This window comes from Haliotis cracherodii, unplaced genomic scaffold (assembly GCF_022045235.1).
Source record: "Haliotis cracherodii isolate W230 unplaced genomic scaffold, xgHalCrac1.p SCAF_15, whole genome shotgun sequence".
NCBI classification, from domain to species: domain Eukaryota; kingdom Metazoa; phylum Mollusca; class Gastropoda; order Lepetellida; family Haliotidae; genus Haliotis; species Haliotis cracherodii.
Genome location: NW_027266270.1, coordinates 21,051,918 through 21,072,842, shown reverse-complemented (window position 1 = coordinate 21,072,842; position 20,925 = coordinate 21,051,918). Strand labels below are relative to the sequence as shown.

At 38.9% G+C, this 20,925-nt stretch overlaps 1 pseudogene; it reads left to right on the top strand.

Moving 5' to 3' along the window:
• LOC139462368 (serine-rich adhesin for platelets-like) overlaps nt 1-19,010 on the top strand; it is a 120,571-nt pseudogene extending 101,561 nt beyond the window's left edge.
• Nucleotides 19,011-20,925: the final 1,915 nt, after the last annotated feature.

Sequence of the window (20,925 nt, the reverse complement as noted above, 5' to 3'; positions counted from 1 at the left end):
TCAACTATAAACCAAAATGGTTTTTAACTATAAAACTATTCAAGACTAAAACCCGTTACTTGTGAGCAATGTTGCGTTTCTTATTTGACACTGTATACTGTATGTTTGTGGTTTGTTATATCACTAACATCACGACAATATTGCAATCATTCACCAGATACCAAACACTGCAGGGCAGGTGCACCCAATTACGCGGAGCTGTTGGCTTCTTTGTAGCTGTACCAGCAAGTTGCGTCATGCCAAGTCCTGCCTGTAACGAGTTACATATCTGGGGGATTTTTTTGGGGTGTGACAGACACATGTGCACTCGTCTATGACTTGGTGTTATGATTCAAAGGACTAATGGATACACTGATCCGTTGGGAATCATTGCTGGTACTTTTATCAGCGGACATCTTGCGTGTCTTTGTCTCATATCTCCCTATGATCTGTCTCCCTCGTAGTTGACACTGTTGCCCTTGGTTGTATTGTATGTTCTCCACGTTGGTATGCCGTCATCTGATCGATGTATGCATGTGACCTGCACACACAATTGTTTTGGAAACATCCAGTTTCTTCATATTCATGATTCGTAAACACTATTTTATATGTTGCTTCATGATTAATGTTATTGAATCTGGTTTTACGATTCATTGTGGCGTTAACACATTGTCAAAATGATTTACTATATTAATCAATTGATATCAGCAAATATTTTGAGGCTATAGCACCATCAAATTCCATCCCATGTCTAAATGTTTATTATTGAAATTGTTGAGATCATATTACTATTACGTTCAGGCCACGTGACACAACATTTCGGTGCTATGGAGACGGGCGTTACAAATAGGGGGACGCACTGATCTCATTCGCAGTGTATCCCCGTCCAGACGCAGAAACGGTTCTCGGGCAAACATCACCAGTCATGTTGAAATTTGGTGTGATAGTTCTTCTTCTAGGTAGGTCCTTTAATGGCTCAAATTAATAACAATTATGCTAGACAGTTAATGACTAGAATAGACTAGAAATTAATGTGTTGATTTATGAATTATAAAAGTAATAATATTCAGACTGATTCAAGTTCAAAGAGCAACGACAGACGGTATATATATATCAATTGGATATTTACGATCTTCATACATTTGAAACACATTTTCTAACAGAATACACTATTACTTCCATTTTAGTCGTGGTTATTACTTATTCCGCAGATGTATTTTATCATTAAAATATTAATCAAAGGGTGGACACTGCTATCATTCAAGAACCATTTGATGCCGATGTTGCAGTAAAGATATTCCGATGACACATGGTTTAAACAGAACGGGTATGCTGCTAAAACGCCGGTTCCACGTATATTGTTGTCATCATATATACTGGAACTCAGATGAATACATATTGGGAAACGTTATTTCTTTCTTGCATATCACAAACTACAGAAAAAGAAACAGAAATGTTTCTTTAATAGATACGTTGGCACCGATGCATGTCCAATTGTTCCTTTAAACAATTTGCTGTGTAGTCACTGAAGCTGGTCATCAATCTCTGTTGAAATTACAATATCATAAGCCTCTGATGAGAGAGACGCGTTCTCCCTCACTGCCACATTGCCATATTATATGACCAGCTGTATTTGCCAGATTTGAAGAGATGGAAATATTATAATTTAGTATCAACAAAAGTAATGCAAATATTGATCTAGGTGGATTATTTCATATACTAAGCTATTAAATAACTAATGTATAATCGTATCACAAATGTCACCCTTAAACGAATATATGCAAACCTGTACCTTATCAGAAAAAAGACAAGCCTATAATAAGGCCTACTTCAGCTCGTATGACATGAACAGATTGTATTATACAACTGGCAGTTAGACAGTCAAATCTATCAGCGACGTAAATACCCTCGCACCAAGAGCTGTGATAAACAGTGTATTTGACAACCGTCGTTAAATGTGCTATTTATTATATACTGATCCTAAAGTAAGTGTTCGAACCGTACCCCTTTTCCGACCAACCCACTTCTATCAGGATTCATACAGGAGAAACATACATAGTCTATCAAAGGAAAGAGAAAAAGGCTCGCATGGACCATTCTTTTCCCCCTATGTATGATATTTACGATACAGATGCATGCTCGGATAATAGTCTCTATTTACTATTCAATTGTGATATGTCAAGATCTGAGTATGTTTTATATTCACATTCCCTGGTGATTGATCATGCTTTTACATCATTTTACACGTTTACATTTATTATTCATTAAAACGAAAAAGTTTTGAAAGCATACAAAATGCAACGTTATAAATTCCAACGATTACAGTCAGATATCTAGTACCTTGTTATTAAAGTGTTTTTACATGACTTTGCACTGTATATCCCCTAGATTTTTGTTCTCTGCTAGATAAATGCTGAATAACAGATAGATGCGATCGCGTAGAAAAATATGTGTTTTAATCAAATCGATTTAGAATTGTTTTTTGAATAGCATGAATATCATTAACAAATGTTCATCGTAAAAGATCATTGTCCATAAAGATGTCCTTTAATATACACCTATACATAAGTGGTTATATTATTCCAAACAGAACTTTGAGATGGATACTTCAACAATGATAATTCAGCAGAAAGACAACATAAAACTAAACCGTTCTATGTTTATGAAATTTGTTTGAATTGACGGGACGGGAAAACGTGTCCATTGAGAAATATCCTCTCCGAAATAAGAAACATAAAAATCGCCTGTGACTTTTCCAAATTAGACGAGATTATATTGTATCCGCTAGTACCGTGTATGCATTCGTATACATTGATGTGTGTCAAGGGTAGCATACTTTTGCGTACGCAATAAACTGTCTGGGATTTGTATTGTTGTCACCAAACACACCATAACATTGTTATGACATAATGCATTCAATTCCTTTTTTGGTGTTTTCAGTCTGCCTCCCCGAAACTGTGGCGGACACATGTACCGCTTGTAAAACTGCGTACGGTACAGCCAATGGTGCTGCTTCAGACGATGCAGCTAAATGCGCGTAAGTGTACTTTAACTTAATGAGGCTACTGCATAAAATTTCATGTATGTATATCACGTATAGATTATTTTGGCGAATCTTCTACATATCCAATCGAGATATTTCGAACGTAGATCTCTTTTCTTTTAAACCTCGAGAAAGTGAGAGAGAAAAAGGCTAATTATTTCGTACTAGTGATAGTGATGAGGGATGTGGCATCGTGTGAGTCTAATATTTGCAATGGAGGTTGAATTGTCGAATTCAGTGATCACTGCCGATTGTTTTTCGTACGTTCGCTTTCCATTATTATCCCTTCAATACATCACTGTGGCGGAGTGATCATGGTCTGATGTAGGTTCGATACCACTTGTGTAGTAATCAGAATGTAGGCTCGTAAAGTGTGATGGTAGAGTCATTGTATTGAAGCAGCATATTGTTGGGACAGGGGTCATGTAAGTGATACAGGAGGCACTTATATTTTAGAGAATCCTTTCACAGATGACATTAGTTCAAAGAAAAATGTGATCAGTTGTATTCGTCAGTTAGGTCATCAACCGATAATTATGTTAAAATATTTCGTTTTGCACTGGTTTAATTTCGTCGGAGATCAGGGTTACAATGTTAAGTCATCCAAGGTTAAACAACATCATAAGAGACCAAAATTTAATTCAGTGTACAACAATGAAATCATATATAAAGAATAGTATATACTGTCGATATACATTTTCCGTTTTCATTTACTTTGTCATGGTCACTGTCAAAGTTATGTCAGATATCATATTTACTGAAAAAGCAGCCCCTTCAACAAAATGCATATTAACTTCTTAGTGACATCTGTTTTTGTCTAAGTATCGATCTCTGATCATTGGCACTACAATAAGAGAGAGATCAAATACTGTTGTGATGTATTTGTGTGGTCCAAATAGTGTTTTGATATAGTGGTGTGGTCCAAATATTGTTGTGATGTTTGTTTGTTATATAACGCCGCACTCAGCAATATTCCAGCTATATGACGTCAGTCTGTAAATAATCGAGTCTGGACCAGACAATCCAGTGATTGATATCATTAGCATCGATCCACGTAATTTGGATACGATGACATTCATCAACCAAGTCAGCGAGCCTGACCACCCGATCCCGTTAGTCGCCTCTAACGACAAGCATAGTCGCCTTTTACAGCAAGCATGGGTTGCTGAAGACGTATTGGTGTAGTCAAAATAGTGGTGTAATGTATTGGTGTGGTCCAAATAGTGTTGTGGTGTAGTGGTGTGGTGCTGGCACGGTTCAGTTTATTGAGATGGCTTCTCATCGTAGTGTCAGGCTCCACTGCCGAGATGATATCAAGATGTCGAAGGGATGTAGATTGTGTGGTCGTATTTCCCTAGCGGGCAATTATTATTTGTATCTTCGCTGGTTTTCATCATTATGTGACGCACGTGATTCATCGCGATGTAGTGATGTCATAATAAGGTATTGTCGTGTGTTCGGTTTTGTGTCGCCATGGTGTTCTGTTTGAAATGATAGTATTATGTTCAGAATCGGACTGTCACCACATCATTAATATGTCAACTACATTGTGAATAGGATATGTGATATGTTGTCTTTTTTATTAAAAAGGACAGTACCATAGCCAATATCTCATATTTACATTTAAAGTATTTGAAGTGTAACTTAAAGTCATTTATAAGAAGACGACACATATGAAGGAATGGAACACCAAGCGCATGTTTAGATTAAAAAATACATGTCTGTTTATACTGTTTCATTGGAATAACTAGAATGTTCAATATTATGTGTCTTACACAGAGCGATAGGGACATATTTAAACTGTCTGGAGGGGTCTGGGAAAGATGAAGCCGGTTGTCCTCTACCAAAGGTTGATTCCGATGCCATAGAGGCTGATTATGGCACAGCATCTTGTAGTGGGGGTAAGTTGATATATATGTGAAAATATACCAAAATGATATTTGTAAAAAAAAAGACATGTATTGTACAAGATTCAAATGGTACCATCAGAGTTTGGTGAAGAAGGGAAGAAATGGTTGATGATTGAGTGCTTGAGAGTGCCAGATCATGAATTATCATGAGGAGTGTGTGTTCTTTTGTGTTTTATAATTGCAGTATTCACTGATACCTGCATATGTCAGAAAAACTTCTGGGCGACCGACGTAGAAACGGGCGGTGCTTCAGCTGTTTGCAGGTAATTTATACATGTTTTTGAATCATTCTCCTTATACAGCGATACTTCTTGAATGTCACTTTTCATAATTAAATATCCGTGATAAAATATATGTGGTAAAGGAGGTAACAGAAATGAGTGAGTTCACATTTGCCTTTGTAACGTCCATTTTCCCGCCAACTACAGTGGTTATCAAGTTGACATTGATATATCCACAACGCCACCACGGCTTACATCGCTTACATCGCTTATATGAATGCCTACCAGAGTAATAGCCGCGAACAGTTACTTCATTGGAATCACATGACAGTGTTCATGATCACTCATCAATAATAGTTTCAATATCATTTTGTTATCTATTGTCAGCTGTCACCAGCGCCTGCCAGTGTGAAATTAATGCCGCTAAAGCAGACATCTCTGATGATGACAAGAAGTGCACGTGAGTTAAGCTAAAGTCTTTTCATTGTCAAAACACGAGGTTATTAAATCAATCGTTTCTTGCAGTAGTGTTTACTTCGAGGTATATCAGTGTAATTTCAGACACAGTATGTTTTGTTTGTTGTCACATGAATGATCCAGTTTTGTTTGTATAATTGTTTTTAACGCCGCACCAGACGATAGTCCAGCTATAAATAAATAATCTGTAAACAATCGAGTGTTTGATCACATCTGTCTACGCAATTGGGATACGATGTCATGTATCAATCAAGTCAGCGAGTCTGACCATGAGATCCCGTTAATCGCCTCTTACGAAACGTATGGGTTGCTGAAGTCTACTTCTAAGCCTGATCTTCACGCGTGGAAAATTACATAGATTCTGACAGAGATACAATGCCGAACCTTGTACACAATAAACACAAGTCAGGAGAGGAGATTACATTGCACCAATTACACTTGATAAACCGTGGCTAATAGATTTGAAATCCCCATTCCTGTCATGGGTGCCACAGCGTCCTTTACACACAAACAAATTTAAAGCACAGCAAGTATAGTCTTTCATCATACTTGTTCACCACGTTATTAGAAGAGGAACGTTTGACATTAACTTGTCACATAATTCTGAATTCCAAGTCAGCAGGCAACCTTACATACCTGTATTGTTTCTTAGATGTTATTTTATGATTTTTAAGTAAGGACAAAATTTAGGAGATTCGATTTATTCAGTAATGACAACGTGGAGTTCTAAGACATTACATGGCATCAATCAATTTGGCCGGCCACGATTACCCACGAGGGTACACATTACAGCTTCATCTGTGACAAGGAGAATCAAAAGGTTGTTAAACATTCCATCAGACCTGGATTAACCCACATGTCCTCCATTTTATAGCAGCAGAACACAGCTTTAATTTTACAACGCAACACATCGACAGTTTTCTCCCACTTTCGTTTTTCACGCAATGCACCAAGAGTTATCCCCCTTGGACCGTATGCAACTTATAATGCACATCTAAACCAATATACATTAAAATGGATACATCATTCCCGCAGGCACTGAAATAAACTATTTTAGACGGATTGCCATTATCACTCAGACGAAATATCAATTTGGTACGCCCACTTTGGCTACAACGTGATCAATACACACAATGTAAAAGAAGGACAAAAATATCTACTCTGCTGAATTGTACGATCCCGAAACAACACAAATGTCTACATTGAAAAGAATATTTTTGCAGAATTCCATTTATCAAAAACATTCCTCACTTGTTGACTGGTGCAGGGTATATCTTCGGGATATCAACTGATGTCTGAGAATTCCGTTTTCACCTCAGTGTGCAGTTAGACCGTCCTCCTCTGTCTGTCCAATTGTCTGTAAGGGGCGGTGGAAATAACACAAGAATAAGTCATACACAACATTCGTTTCATGACGGTGTCATGTATTATGTGTGTACAATATCAGTTAAAGAACTGTCCATCCTTCTTTTTCATAGTGCCTACAAGGCCCAGTTCGCATGCCTCTACTCACTGACCACTGCACCCTGTGCAAGCGGTACTACCATAGACGCTCTAAGGTCTGCTGCAGCTACGTCGGTAACATCTACAACATCTTGCAGTAAGTAAACTGTAAATATTGGCATAACTAATTTATAATAATGTTTAATTTGAGAGAAGTTTTAGAAATATGCATCTGTTTTTTTAAATGATGCTTGAAGAATCAATAAAAGCTTTAGATTCCCGTTTTCACAGTTTTCACACGCGTGAGTTCCAATTGTTTACAGGCCGCAGACGAATGATAGGAGTATATCTGTGCAGCGTAAGGATACAAAAAACACTTACTTTCATGAACATTGTGAGTAGCGGTGCTTACGGTAGAGCATGCCATGCATACTCTTTTCGCGAACACCTGGTGTCATCACTGACTTTCAGGGATCTATTTCTTTAAGTTTAACTGCATTTTAGCCTTTTACGTTTGGTGGAATTTGCTTCGGCTGATAATAGAGACTGGTTCTTTTCTGGCGTTGGCGTTATTCATTTATATTATTTCTCAATACCATCTTGTTATTTATGTTAAGCTGTCACCACCGCCTGCCAGTGTGAGATTGACGCCGCTAAAGCAGACATCTCTGATAATGCCAAGAAGTGCACGTGAGTTAAACTAAAGTTTTCATTGTTTAAAGAGGCGTTTAAGTACAACGCCATTTTGTTTTGTCCACATCTCTGTAAGAGGCGAGTGCAATACTATCAGACTAAATATAAAGCATTCATTTCATAATGGTCTCACTTTAGTATGTATGTACAATATCAGTTTCCTTCTTTGTCCTAGTGCAACACTGTCGACGTTTCAGTTTTCCTCGTTTACCTGAAAGATTGAAGTGGTTATTACCTTAATTGAGGGAAATAATATAGTTTCCAACTCTTATGTCTTAAAGCGTCCTGACTACACTGAAAACCTGCCTCTCTGCTATCACTACCACTACCGAGGAAGGGTGTGCTGCCACAACCCAGGCAGATCTTCTGACTGACACCAACTCCAAGATAACCGCCACGTGTAAGTGATGTTCCTAAAACCATGCATTTCTAGGAGTGTTTACATCACTTCTGTAACCCTACACTAGACCCGAATTATGTCCGGTTTCAGCCATCTTGCTCGTGGGATATTGCGTGTGATACATACCAAAATCACAAGTATCTCTTTTGTATTATCATGAAACTAATTAAGATTATGTCCTTGGAGTTAGTTTATGAGCACATAACGTACACAGTACTCGTTACATACTTCATTAATGACACTCAGCATCGGTTGTTATATGTTGTTGTTTTTCCAGAAATGACGTTTTGGTATTTTTCGTTGCAGGTGGGGCGGATCACGCGACCTTTGCGACGACGTCACTGATCGTTTTAGTTCTTGTAAACATGTTCCTGTAACCGCCCGCAATGCTGGCACTTTGGAACTCCTGTTTGTTCTGAACTCTTCTACATGTAGATGTGACATATTATGGAAGGACGGCAATGTGTGTCTTATTTGAATTTTCTATTTGCCGTCACCAACTTTTGATTTTTATCACCATCATTAGTTTTCCTCTCTTCGGGTTAAATTGTCAATGAAAACGGGTTGACTTATTTGATTATCGACATGAAGATATTTTCAATTAGGTTTTCCGAAAAAAAATATGCTTGTATGACCGCAATGTATGACGTGGGCCATACATAATTCATGTAACCACTGACGAACAATATGTGCTCATACTAATCCTCTGATATGTCTAAAAGGGCATCTTTGGTTCCGGTTTTGATAACTCTACGGCTTATAGGCTGTTGTTCCGATCATAAAAATATGTACGATACTCACATGACTCAACCCACGTGTTCCGCACCCATGTGACGTGTTGAGTTAATCCTAGTTGATTTTTTCCGCTGAAATAAATGGTACTGTTCACGAAATCTACTTGTATGGTTGTTTTTTAAGACCTACAGTTGTTATCACAATGCCACACTCTCCTTTAAGACATACTTATTTCGTAATCTTCATTGCTTTTTCTTTAAGTAATTGTGAGGATTCTTCGAATGACAAAACTTCACATCGATCATGGCGGTATGATGAGTTATGATCATGTGATCAGCCAGTGTAAGGTTTAAAAGGTTAACTATATTATCTTGTGAGATTAACACGTTATCAGAAATAGCATCGAGACGGTACTGTAGGTATATGAGAACATGCTCATTTCCTCTTCGGACAATTCTTTAAAGATTGTTCATATTAGGTTTAGAAAATCATATACTAATGAAGTGAACCTATTCAGAAGGGTAATACTGTTATTTTGTGTCCTTATTCCTGACTGATCTGGCAGTATAAACATCCTTAGAAATAATGTCTACTTACGATGTTCACGTTTCTTATCATTGAAGTAACATTTGCTTATTCAAGAATTCAAAGTTATACCATTTTATATGGTTTTGGTTGGCCGGTTGATAGTTGTACGCCACCCTCAGCCATATTCCACCTATATGATCAAGTGATTGATATCATGAGCATCGATCCATGCAATTGAGATCATGAGAACAAAGTCAGCGAGCCTGACCACCCGATCCCTGTAGTCGCCTCTTACGACAAGCATAGTCGCCTGCTACGGCAAGCCTGGGTTGCTGAAGACCTATTCTACCTCGGTCTAATGTGGTTCTGAATGAATAGATAGTTGTAATCAGCATTCCGGTAGAAGTACAAAGTATACACGTTTTGCTTAGTTGAATATTGCCTTAATGGGACTCCGAGACGCTAACATTCGACGTGTAGGCTCGCGTAAACTCTAGGGTTTCACTCAGTTTTTCAGATTCTAGATGCCGTGTCAGTTTGACATGAGCGGAAACCCGAATGCAGGACCCAGACGTTTACCATTTTTATTAGTGAGTGAGTGAGTTGGGTATAACGCCGCTTTTAACACTATTCCAGTTATGTCACGGCGTGGCAGCTTAATGTGGGAGAAAAGCCCGAAGTGATGCAGGTCTTAGACTTTTACCACTTCGGTGAAACCCACGAGCACGGATTAGTGCTTGCAAACCTAGACACATAATCGGGGCGAGCCAGGATTCGAACCCACAATCATAGGTTTCTGGCGTGTCCAAGGGACGCAACTCTGCAGAGCGTCGACTTAGACGACTGGGCCACTGAGGCGAATTCGAGATTCGAACCCATGCGCCAAGCTCCATGTCAAGAGGGATGATTTCGATTTTACAATCGTGAAGTTCCCACTTCGAGCATGCAAATTGCATTCAAATTTCATGGGAAGCTTTTCAAGATTTCAAGATGTCACCATCAAAGGACTGGTTGAGTCTTTCCAGATATTTAAGGGCAGACATTCAGAGGCAATAATTTACAAAATATAGCACGTTGCTTGTCACACGAAGTTATTCTGTACTATGAGCTTACATGGCGTTTTCACAACTTACACACTGGCAGTTACTTTTAAGAACCACGTGGCCAATCTCGGTGACTTTGGTTGATCAAGTGGCGTTATATCCCCACAACTTCGATGATTGTGTATAGTATCAATCACTGATTTGTTTGGTCCAGACTTGATTGTTTGTAAGTGCGGCGTAGGGCACGTTTATTAAAATATTGTTGCATGGTCGGTGCAACTCCTGTGTGTGTCCCACTTCCGTATCGTGTTGTCAAGGATGTCCAAGTCGTGATCCAGTGGGCCATTCAGTTCTCCTTCCGAAAGGTGCTGGTGTCATAGGGTTGTCGCCTGACAAAGCAGAGTAGATCACGATTTTTCGCAGCTTATATCTGAAATTTCGGTAACCTAACAACCAACAACTTTGTAGGGCAGTCTTGTCTATTATTGTGACACCTTTCGCCCAGAGCCATGTTGGACAAGCATTAAATCAAAACTTTCCAGTTAAAGATTATTTCAAATGGAGCTTGAACTTAGCGTTAACCGAGTTCTAGCAAGTCATAAATGGTTTGTGGCAGGTGCTTTGAGCAAGCAAACATGCACATGTATTGAAAACTGCCATGACCAAAATTTATTTTTCACTGATTACATTCGCGGTCGTGTGTCATTTATAGTTTTTAGAAGGTATATATGGTGACTGCTTCCTTTTCCGCAGTTCAATGCAATCAATATAAACCACAATAATTTGGCACGTAAAATAAGGTATATTTGGTATAATGAATATAATTAGCGTTTCAATGAATGAAAATTGCAGCAAAATATTGTTTGTACATCGTCGTGGCATTAAAGAGCAGTCAGACCTGAAAACCATTTCTTAACACTAACATATAGATATTCCATGATTTCAGTACATGACAGACCAGTTCCATACATTGCTAAAGGTGTTTCTATGAACACAGACACTATGAACAAGATCTATACAATTCATCACAATAATTGACAGTAGAAATATATAAATATTCCACATATCACTCAATAATAGACATAAATGTCTTTATATACCATGCTAAATAATCAAATACACGTACTAACGGAGAAAACATCAATCGAGTCATTAGGGACAGTTTGAGAAGCGGTAACAATGGTGAATATCTGACCACAGGGATTCGAAAACAAAGAAACAACTGTGAAAGCATATCTTGTTTCTCAGCTGGATCTGTGCATGGCATCTCTGCTGCATGCTGCATGATAAGAGAGGTGATTTAGATTTTCCACACATCACTGTTCGCTTAGTGTCTCACAATATGCCATCAATTGCAGCTTACAGAGTCTACTTAGGTACCAATTTCACTTATCGGAGAGACACACATCTGCACATGTACTAAGATTTACAATGAAGGTTTCACCACCAAGCTTCCGACATTCAGAGGACTTTACTAAATATGGCACTTGCTTGTCAACATGATGCGCAATGCTGTGACATATTATGACCTCTTCAGGCCGGTATTACACCTCCTCACTCACGGGCATTTAAATGGATTGGGTGGTCATGTTTGATGGTTTGGTTGACAGCATGGCTTCGTACAACGATGAGGTGGGTCATTGCCTCTTATCCTAATCACCAAGTTGTCTGATCCAGATTCGATTGTTTACAGGTCGCCGTTGTATGGCAGGAGTATAGGCAACAAATGAAAACTTACGTTTTTTATAAAAGAGAGTGGCGGGTGCCACACGTAATGCACTTCTTTCTTAAGAAGTTCGCGATCACCTGGTGCCATCAGTGATTTATTCATATAATTGTCATCACTATTTTGGTATTTACGCCCAATGGAATCTGAATCGGTAGATAATCGAGACTGATTATTCGCTGGCGTTGACATTTTGAATTTACATATAGAGGGGATCACTGATCTTCGCCGATGCTCAGACAAACACTCGATCTTGTTAAACTTCGGTGATAACTCTCTTAACTAAAAGCAACAAAACACCTAAATTCAACGAATGACAACACATGTATTAGAATCTTACGTATTTAAATTCTATGACGTTATTTACAAGATCCCTATATATTTTGAGAGAATAGCATGAACAAAACAGTTCAGGTGTCAACATGTTGCTGGCTACCTTTTACATGCACGTGATACCAGACCCCTGGAAATCATAGTTATTGATATTTAATTACTTGACTATCAGCGTATCTTCATCTTCTGGTATGCCGCCACATGACAGCACATATTAACCTCAGCTAAATCGAACAGCTGTTTTCTATCAATTTTGATTTTGTTTTTTAATTCTTTAACAATGTCAAGTTTCATGCGTTCGCATGCGTCGGGCTCATGGTATAAAACCTAATTCAGAACGCATAAAACCCCATGTACTCCTCGTGATCTTGCTACAACTAATATTATGTCATGGTTAGCATACGTTTGCGAACGCAATGGACTTTCTGGAATATGTTTCAATGTCAGTTGTCAGCGACTGAATGGATTCGGTTATAATAGAGTGACATCGATAGAGGTTTATAATCACAGTGTACTCGCGGATTATCTGACCTGCCTGGAGACGTTCGGGAAAGATTACCCCAGGTGTCCGCTAGCGGCTGATGATGCCAAAGCCATTGAGACTGTTTATGGAGACTCTACTTGCAGTGGAGGTATGTTGAATTACATGTTAAAATACACCAAAATATGAAATCCATATAATTGCATATATATTAGGTGTAGACAATTTTGTTTAAAAAATTCATGCTATGTGTAGATATTTAATACAATCATGAAAGGTGAACGAAGAAAGGAGGAGGTGGGTAAGGATTGATAGCTTGATGGCGAGTGAGTGATTCAGTATGGTTTTACGCCACTTGTAGCAATTTTCCAGCAATATCACGGCGGGGGACACCAGAAATGGGCTTCACACATTGTACCCATGTCGGGAATCGAACCCGGGTCTTTTAACCACTAGGCTACCCGTCTGCCCCTGAACTTTAATGAAGCATGTTTTCATGATCTTCACATTTGTCAAGATAAGAATACCATGTCCTGTCCTGAACGCTTTAACCACAAGGCTACCCGACCGCCCCAGAACTTTATGGTGACCATGATATGATATGATATGATATGATATGATATGATATGATATGATATGTGGAGCGTCGTTTCTGTGGCAGCATAGCGACAGCATTTAATGATCTGCAGATATTTAGAAACACTTCTGGAAGACCGATGAATGTGCTAATACTAAAGGAGGAAGTGGGTGGGGTTTGATGGCTTGATGGTGTCAGATATGATTTGAAAACTATGAGTGTTATTTTGTGTTGTATAGAGACAGGATTTACGGATACCTGCATATTTCAGAAAGACATTCGAAGACCGACCAAAGTGCTGGTGCCGCTGCCATTTGTAGGTAATCTCTACATATTTTCGACATCTCCAAAAAGGGACAATTCTGCTCACAGACATGAGGTTGAGATACTTGTTGAAGAGCACATCTCGCAACTTAGATATATCCCGTGAAAGACGTAACAGAAATTAATAAGTTCATCTGAGTCTATTGTAACATTCATGGTTCCACCGAATACAGTGGTTGTCAAGTTGACATTGTTATATCCACAGCGACGCCACGGCTTACATTGCGTGCTTGAAGTGGAAGACAGCTGTGGCCTGTGATGGTTCCACCACTGTATTAGCTCTGGCTACTGGCGTAGAGACCAGGATAACAAATCCAGGAGACTGTGGTATGTTACAAATATCATCCAGCTTATCTCTTTCACTTAAACATATAAACAAAAGAAATACGAATGCCTACCACAGTAATAGCCACGAAAGGTAACATCATTGCAATCACACGCCAATGTTTTAAACGCACTGTGCTTTTATCATTATTACTCTTTCATAACATTTTCAATACTATTTTATGTGTTAATGTTAGCTGTAAGCACCGCCTGTCAGTGTGAGATTGATGCCGCTAAAGCAGACATATCTTCTGATGCCATCAAGTGCACGTGAGTTTAATACATTGTCAAAAAATATCTATTGTGGTAGGGTTTACTTCCAGGAACATGAATGCTATTTCAGAAACAGTACATGTATGTGTCAACCTACCTACCTGTATTGTTTCTTTGGAGTTACTTTATGCCTTTTGAAGTAAGAGCGAAGTGAAGAGATATTTTCTTCATGGTTCATGTTTTACCTGGTTCTGCAGAATACAAAGGCTTATGTTTTGTCTGGAGAGTATCTGACAGCTTTCTGAAATGACAACGTTGAATTCACTGACATAACATGGCACCAATCAAGTTTATATTGTCACATTTGTTTTTTGTCGGGTACCACTTCACAAATACACACGACATAAGAAAAGGACCCGGGAATATTTGTAGAAACAAGAAAAAGGCTTACATCGCAAAGACTATTTGCAGAGTTGCACTTACATGTATCAAATAGATTAATTATCGGTGTGGGGTAGCTGTCTCAGAAATTCAATGATATCCTAGAGACCCGTGAGGATTCTGGGGTAGAATAGGTCTTCAGCAACCCATGCTTGACGTAAAGGATGACTGTCGACTAACGGGATTAGGTGGTCAGGCTCGCTGACTTGGTTGATGCATGTCATCGATCCCAATTGCGTGGATCGAGGCTCATAATTTCAATCACTGGATTGTCTGGTCCAGACTCGATTATTTACAGACCACCGTCATATAACTGGAATATTGCTGAGTGCGGCGTTAAACAACAAACGAACCAACCAATCCATGTTTTCACATCAAGTTGGAGTCAGACCCTCCTCCCCTGTCTGTCCAAATGCCCGTCTGAGGAGAGGGTAATGATACCAGACTTAGTCTTATGTTTTCATCTCTTACAATAATAGTATTCATCCTTCTTTGCCCTAGTGCTTACAAGGCCCAGTACGCATGCCTCTATCCACTGACGACTGCGCCCTGTGTCAGCACTACCGACATAGCTGATCTGAAGAAAGCTGCCACTACGTCGGTAACATCTACAACATCTTGCTGTGAGTAAACAAATGCAAATACTAAATTATAATATTTCCTTCGAGAGCAATTTTAGAAATACACCTGTATATAGCTATTCATGTTAAATGATGCATGTTGATATAATTCCCGATTCCATTTTTTACAGCTTTTGATGACACATATATCTGCCAGAGAACTTTCGATGATGCCCCAAATGCAAATGATGCACAAATATCCACGTACGTTTTATATTGTGGAAATATATGTATACTGTTCGTAATATAATGCGTTATTCATAAGTTCTTTGGCCACAGGCCCATAGACATACAAAGACAGGATGTTTGGCGTATCAATGAAAATATATATTTTTGAACATTACATGTGGAGCGACATTTCAAGTTCCATAGTGTAATATATATATTCGATGATTTATCGTACGTTAACACGTTGAAGACATAAGACTTACAAAGGTAAAGATGGGTTAGTGAAATGATGCGAATCAGATAGCGAGTTTCTAATTCTGAATACTTGGGGCACACGAACAAGAAATGTCGACATAATATAAAATGAACACAGTGTATACATATTGGTTCTTCTGGGTCTTCACCTTCAAATCTGATTTTGTGACAACCACATCGAATCGAGTTAGAGATATCCTGTTAGGTTTACAGCCAATGCACTTTTAGTAGAGTTGTGGTTCAAGAGTTGAATAGGCTTGGGAGTTTAGATTTATAAAATATATTGCTGTTTCATTCTTAAAAAGTCACAGTCCAAGACCCGTTGGTTAAGTTAAGACAGAAACATGGTTGATTTTCCAACATCGTGTATAATACATATCCAAATCCGTATTTGAATGTAGTGCTCGTGATTTTAGTAACCCAAAATGTACGACCAACTGCATCCAGTCCATATATCGTTAGATACGTGTGTTCATGTAGGTAATCGTTTGGTGTTGATTGTGAGTAGTTTAATACAGTATTTTATGCACTTGATGATATAATGTACATACAGTTTATGTCTTCCACATTCACCGGCGTCGTTACTTGCGTTGTTTGTCAGCTGGAGTATACATTTGAAGTATTTAGTCTGTATTGTTCGTCAACATAAGGAAATTATTTGTTACATGTGTCCCCAGTAACCTGGAGTTGTGGTAAAACGCAACCAAATACATCGTGTGGTCCGAGCTGTTGAGTTGGTTCAATGTACGTCATCTACTCCGACGCCATGGTTCATTACCCATAGTAATATCAACCACTGGTTTCTATTTTAGCCCAGACTCGACTGTTTACAGGCCCTGAATGCGGCATTAAACAAAAAAAAACAACATTAAAATGATTCTCCCAGCATATATTTTCATGTATAATGAAGACACGGATCATTCTCACAACTACTGACTTGGAAGTTCTCGGAAGTGGGTTGAACCTACTGATCGACAGTTTTAGTAAAGACGTTTCCAGTACATCGTTGATATATGTAGGAACGCATTATTTATTTATCTGAAACTCCTAACATTAGACGAATATCAGTTTACGTGCATTTGATGACATGAGTCTGATAGTTTCTGCGCAATTATTATAGCACTCATTAAACTGAGCTGAGTTGCCTGAGAACTGCGCCATCATCCAGTTTTGACGGCACTACAACCAGGAGCGACATTGCAACGACTTCTGAAGCTGTAAGAGCAGCACTGCCAGAAAGCGATTGTCCAGGTAGGCACTTTACATTAAGGAATACTCTCCCTTGGAGTTCGTCATAACAATGTTGTACTGTAAATGAATTGATCATGTTAAAAACTGTCATTTTAGAAGATATAAGTTCTCGGAGGCCATTCAGATAAGAAAATAACTTTTTAGGTTGACATATCAAAGTACCACTGCAATGACGGGAATACAGAAAAATGCTCTTTGAGATTAGTATATAAGCTGAAAAAACATATGAGTTTGCCATAAAACGGCGATTTTATAGTTCGACCAATGTAAGACAATCCTTACAATATCTGAACACGCATCAAGTATATAGTGTACACGTGGGTTCAGGCCTACACATCGTGGCAGTTTAATGCAGAAGGAAATCCAAAAGTGACTTATGTTTCTGATGAAATCGTCCAATCAGTTATCAGCGGATCCTGGCACGGCTAAGGGAAACAACTTATACACCCAAACACATTCAGTAAATATTTGTGCTTTTCAATAATGGTTAGACTCTTCTTTTGGAGAGCCGACAGTACCTGTGATCGAATGTTATCAATTTATCTGCTATAATTTCAGGACGATAACGGTTCTTTGTTATCCTATTATGTCAGTTGGCTCATGACGTGTCAGCTTTATAATGCCACAACGCATCAATGAAATCAATCATTGTCAAGTTTGATGAAACCCTAAGGTATTATTCTTAATCCAAAAGCTTTTAGAATCAATCTGAGCCAACGGCGAGCTGATTATAGTAAATCAAGGTAATATGTTCACCTGTCTATGCGTATTAACATGATGGTTACAACCTGAAATAGAAACTAATTCCATATCGTTTATATATCTCCAACCCTAGCTGCCACGTGTCAATGCGAGGTCGACGCTGTCAAGGGAGACGCTTCCACTAGCGCCAAATTTTGCACGTGAGTGAATGTTCATAAAACACATGACTGATCTCATCGTACGCATTAATATCAATGATGAAATGTAATGAAAAAGAGGTAGAACTGCTGTAATATTGGTAACTTGATTGCGCCTTGTTGTTGGTGAAGAAGTTCCACTGTGATTTTACAAGTAGACCACTTTAGTAAATGTACACTAGATGTTCCTATTCTTGTTTACCTGGCTATGATTGTCATCCTACTGCTGTGCTGAACACACTGTTTAGTGCCATATGGCTGGGCTGATGTCACGGTTAGGTTTTGCTCATTTCCATAATAAAACGTTTGAAGTGGTTTGATGAGTAAATACTGACAGTTTCCAACATATCTTTCGTTTCTGGCAGTGCACTGACTACCCTGGAGACGTCTCCATCTGCCATCTCCACCCTTACCGAGGACGGGTGTGCCGGTACCACTCAGGCAGACCTTGCGGCTGACACCGACACCAAAATAACAGGAGCCACGTGTTAGTATGCCTGTTCTGCATGCCAAGCATGGCCAGGTGTGTGACCCCTCAACAGAGCTGCATTATATCCGTATTCAGCCATTACATTTCGCATGGTACGACGTGAGTGAGTGAGTAAGTTTAGTTTTACGCCGCTTTTAGCAATATTCCAGCAATATCACGTCGAGGGACACCAGAAAGGGGTTTCACATTTCATTTGAAAAAAACCTATTACTAATATCACTTTTGTAGAAATAAGTAACGGGTCAACCTTGAAAGAATATATCCTTAGAGTTAGTTTATACCAACATGACGTACAAAGTACTTGTTACAGAGTACACTAAAGATCTTCATTTTAGAAATAACCTCTTCCTTTTTCGCACGTGGGAGTGTTACGGATCATGTGACCTTTGCGATGACGTCATTGGTCGTATCAGTTCTTGTAAGCATGTTCCTGTAACGACCGTGCTGGCTCTTTTTTCCAAGCCCTTCTATAAACAGCTCTTTTTTTACATATTGTGAAACTATGGTTTCAATATTCATGTTACTTGAATTTAATTTTTTCCAATCGCCTTTTTCTATGTTCTCGTTGAATTGTCAATCGGAATCGGGTTGACTGATTTGAGTATCAACAATAATCTATTTACAATGAGGCTTTTCGATAAAAGTAAAAAAGTGTTTGTATGACCGCTCTTGTATGACGTTGGTCATCCACTGACAATAACATGTCATACAGATCCTGTGATTTGTCTGAAAGTGGATCTTTCGATCTAGTTTTGATATATGTGCAGCTTGTATGCTGCTGTTCCGATCGTGATAACCTGTTGGATACTCACATGACTCAACCCACGTGTTCCGTACCCTAATGACGTGTTAAGTAAATCCTTGTTGATTGTTCCACTGAAATAAACGGTACTGTTCACGAAGTCTAACAGTATGTTGTTGTGCTATTTGTTTTTTCTTGCGTATTATCCTGTATTTGGGGAGTCCTTTAGATGTACCAGAATCATATTGTATAGGGTTCGAATATGATTCTCATATCCATTCTTGGTTTGTAACCTCCACAGATGGGTTCATGGGTTTTGCTAAATAGTGTAACGTGTATTTTGTGACTACTTACTTTCATCCTTGTTCAACACGCACAAATAGCCAGATTAATTTCAGGAAACATTCCATCGCTCACACTATCATAGCCTTGTGATAAGCCAATGCTTCTGGACGTTTTCCATCCCACACACTATCATATCCGTGACATTACCCATACGTCTGGTGGTTTCATAACAATGGTTGTTGTTCTGTTCGTGGCAAGACTATGACGATTATCTCTTGTTCCAGTTAAAAGGCGCCGGATTAAAAGTGTCACTGACTAAATTATACCATAACAGTTAACCGCGTGACATTCCGTCTGTGAGAATGTGTCTTTTCCGGACGTCACTGATATACAATAAAATATACAGACAGAATTATTAGTTATAGTTATCCTACCTACTAACGACCATTCGTCTTGTTACAACAGGATCCAACCGAACCGTGTTGTAACTAGGCGAATCTTTAGTTTGGGTGGCTTAACTGATTTGTAGCATGCTTCGAGTTCTGTCGCCGTCTTGCTCGTATGCATCGAGAGTGAGCCAATCAGTGGCATCACACAACTGTCTACGTCATCTCTTTTTGGCTTGGTGGCTTTAGATGCGTCTTCAACTTACACACGTCGGATTAGTCCGTGTGACTAAGTTGATTGAAGCCATGGACAATATCACGCTGTCGCAAATAGGTTGTGCACTGGAAATGAAAAATGTCGATGTTATCCTATCTTAATTATGTGATGCGATGGAACTGAATATTCAATATTGGAAGAATTTACCTTGTTGCAGTCAATGGACATACATGGTGCTGACTGTAACGAGATGATATTATTACTACCAACATGCAACATTGTTGCTGTTGCTATTGTTGCTAACATGAGAAATATAGAGGTCTCAACCTGAATGTGTAGTAACCAGCAGGCTACAGCACGACTGACAGGTACCGCGGCTGAACCAAAGGGTCACCCAAGCGAAGTACCATATCGAATCAAATCGACTAAGATGAATCTTTCTTATCAACCGCGTCGAGTTTACTGCATACAGTCAGTGAAGAAGAACAGAGTCCTTCACTTGGATGAGGTCGGTTGGAATGAAAAGTGAAACAGAGGGCTTTCTCTTTGCTACTCAAGACCAGTCACTTCCCAGGCCAGGTCACCCGGAGCCGTCAATGTGTGATTAAATGTAAATATGAAATGAAGATTATCTAATGAATTTAATGAAACTGTCCAAAACATTGTCAGTGAGTGCCCAGCTTTGGCACAATCACAGTATCTTAAGCGACATGATGGTGTG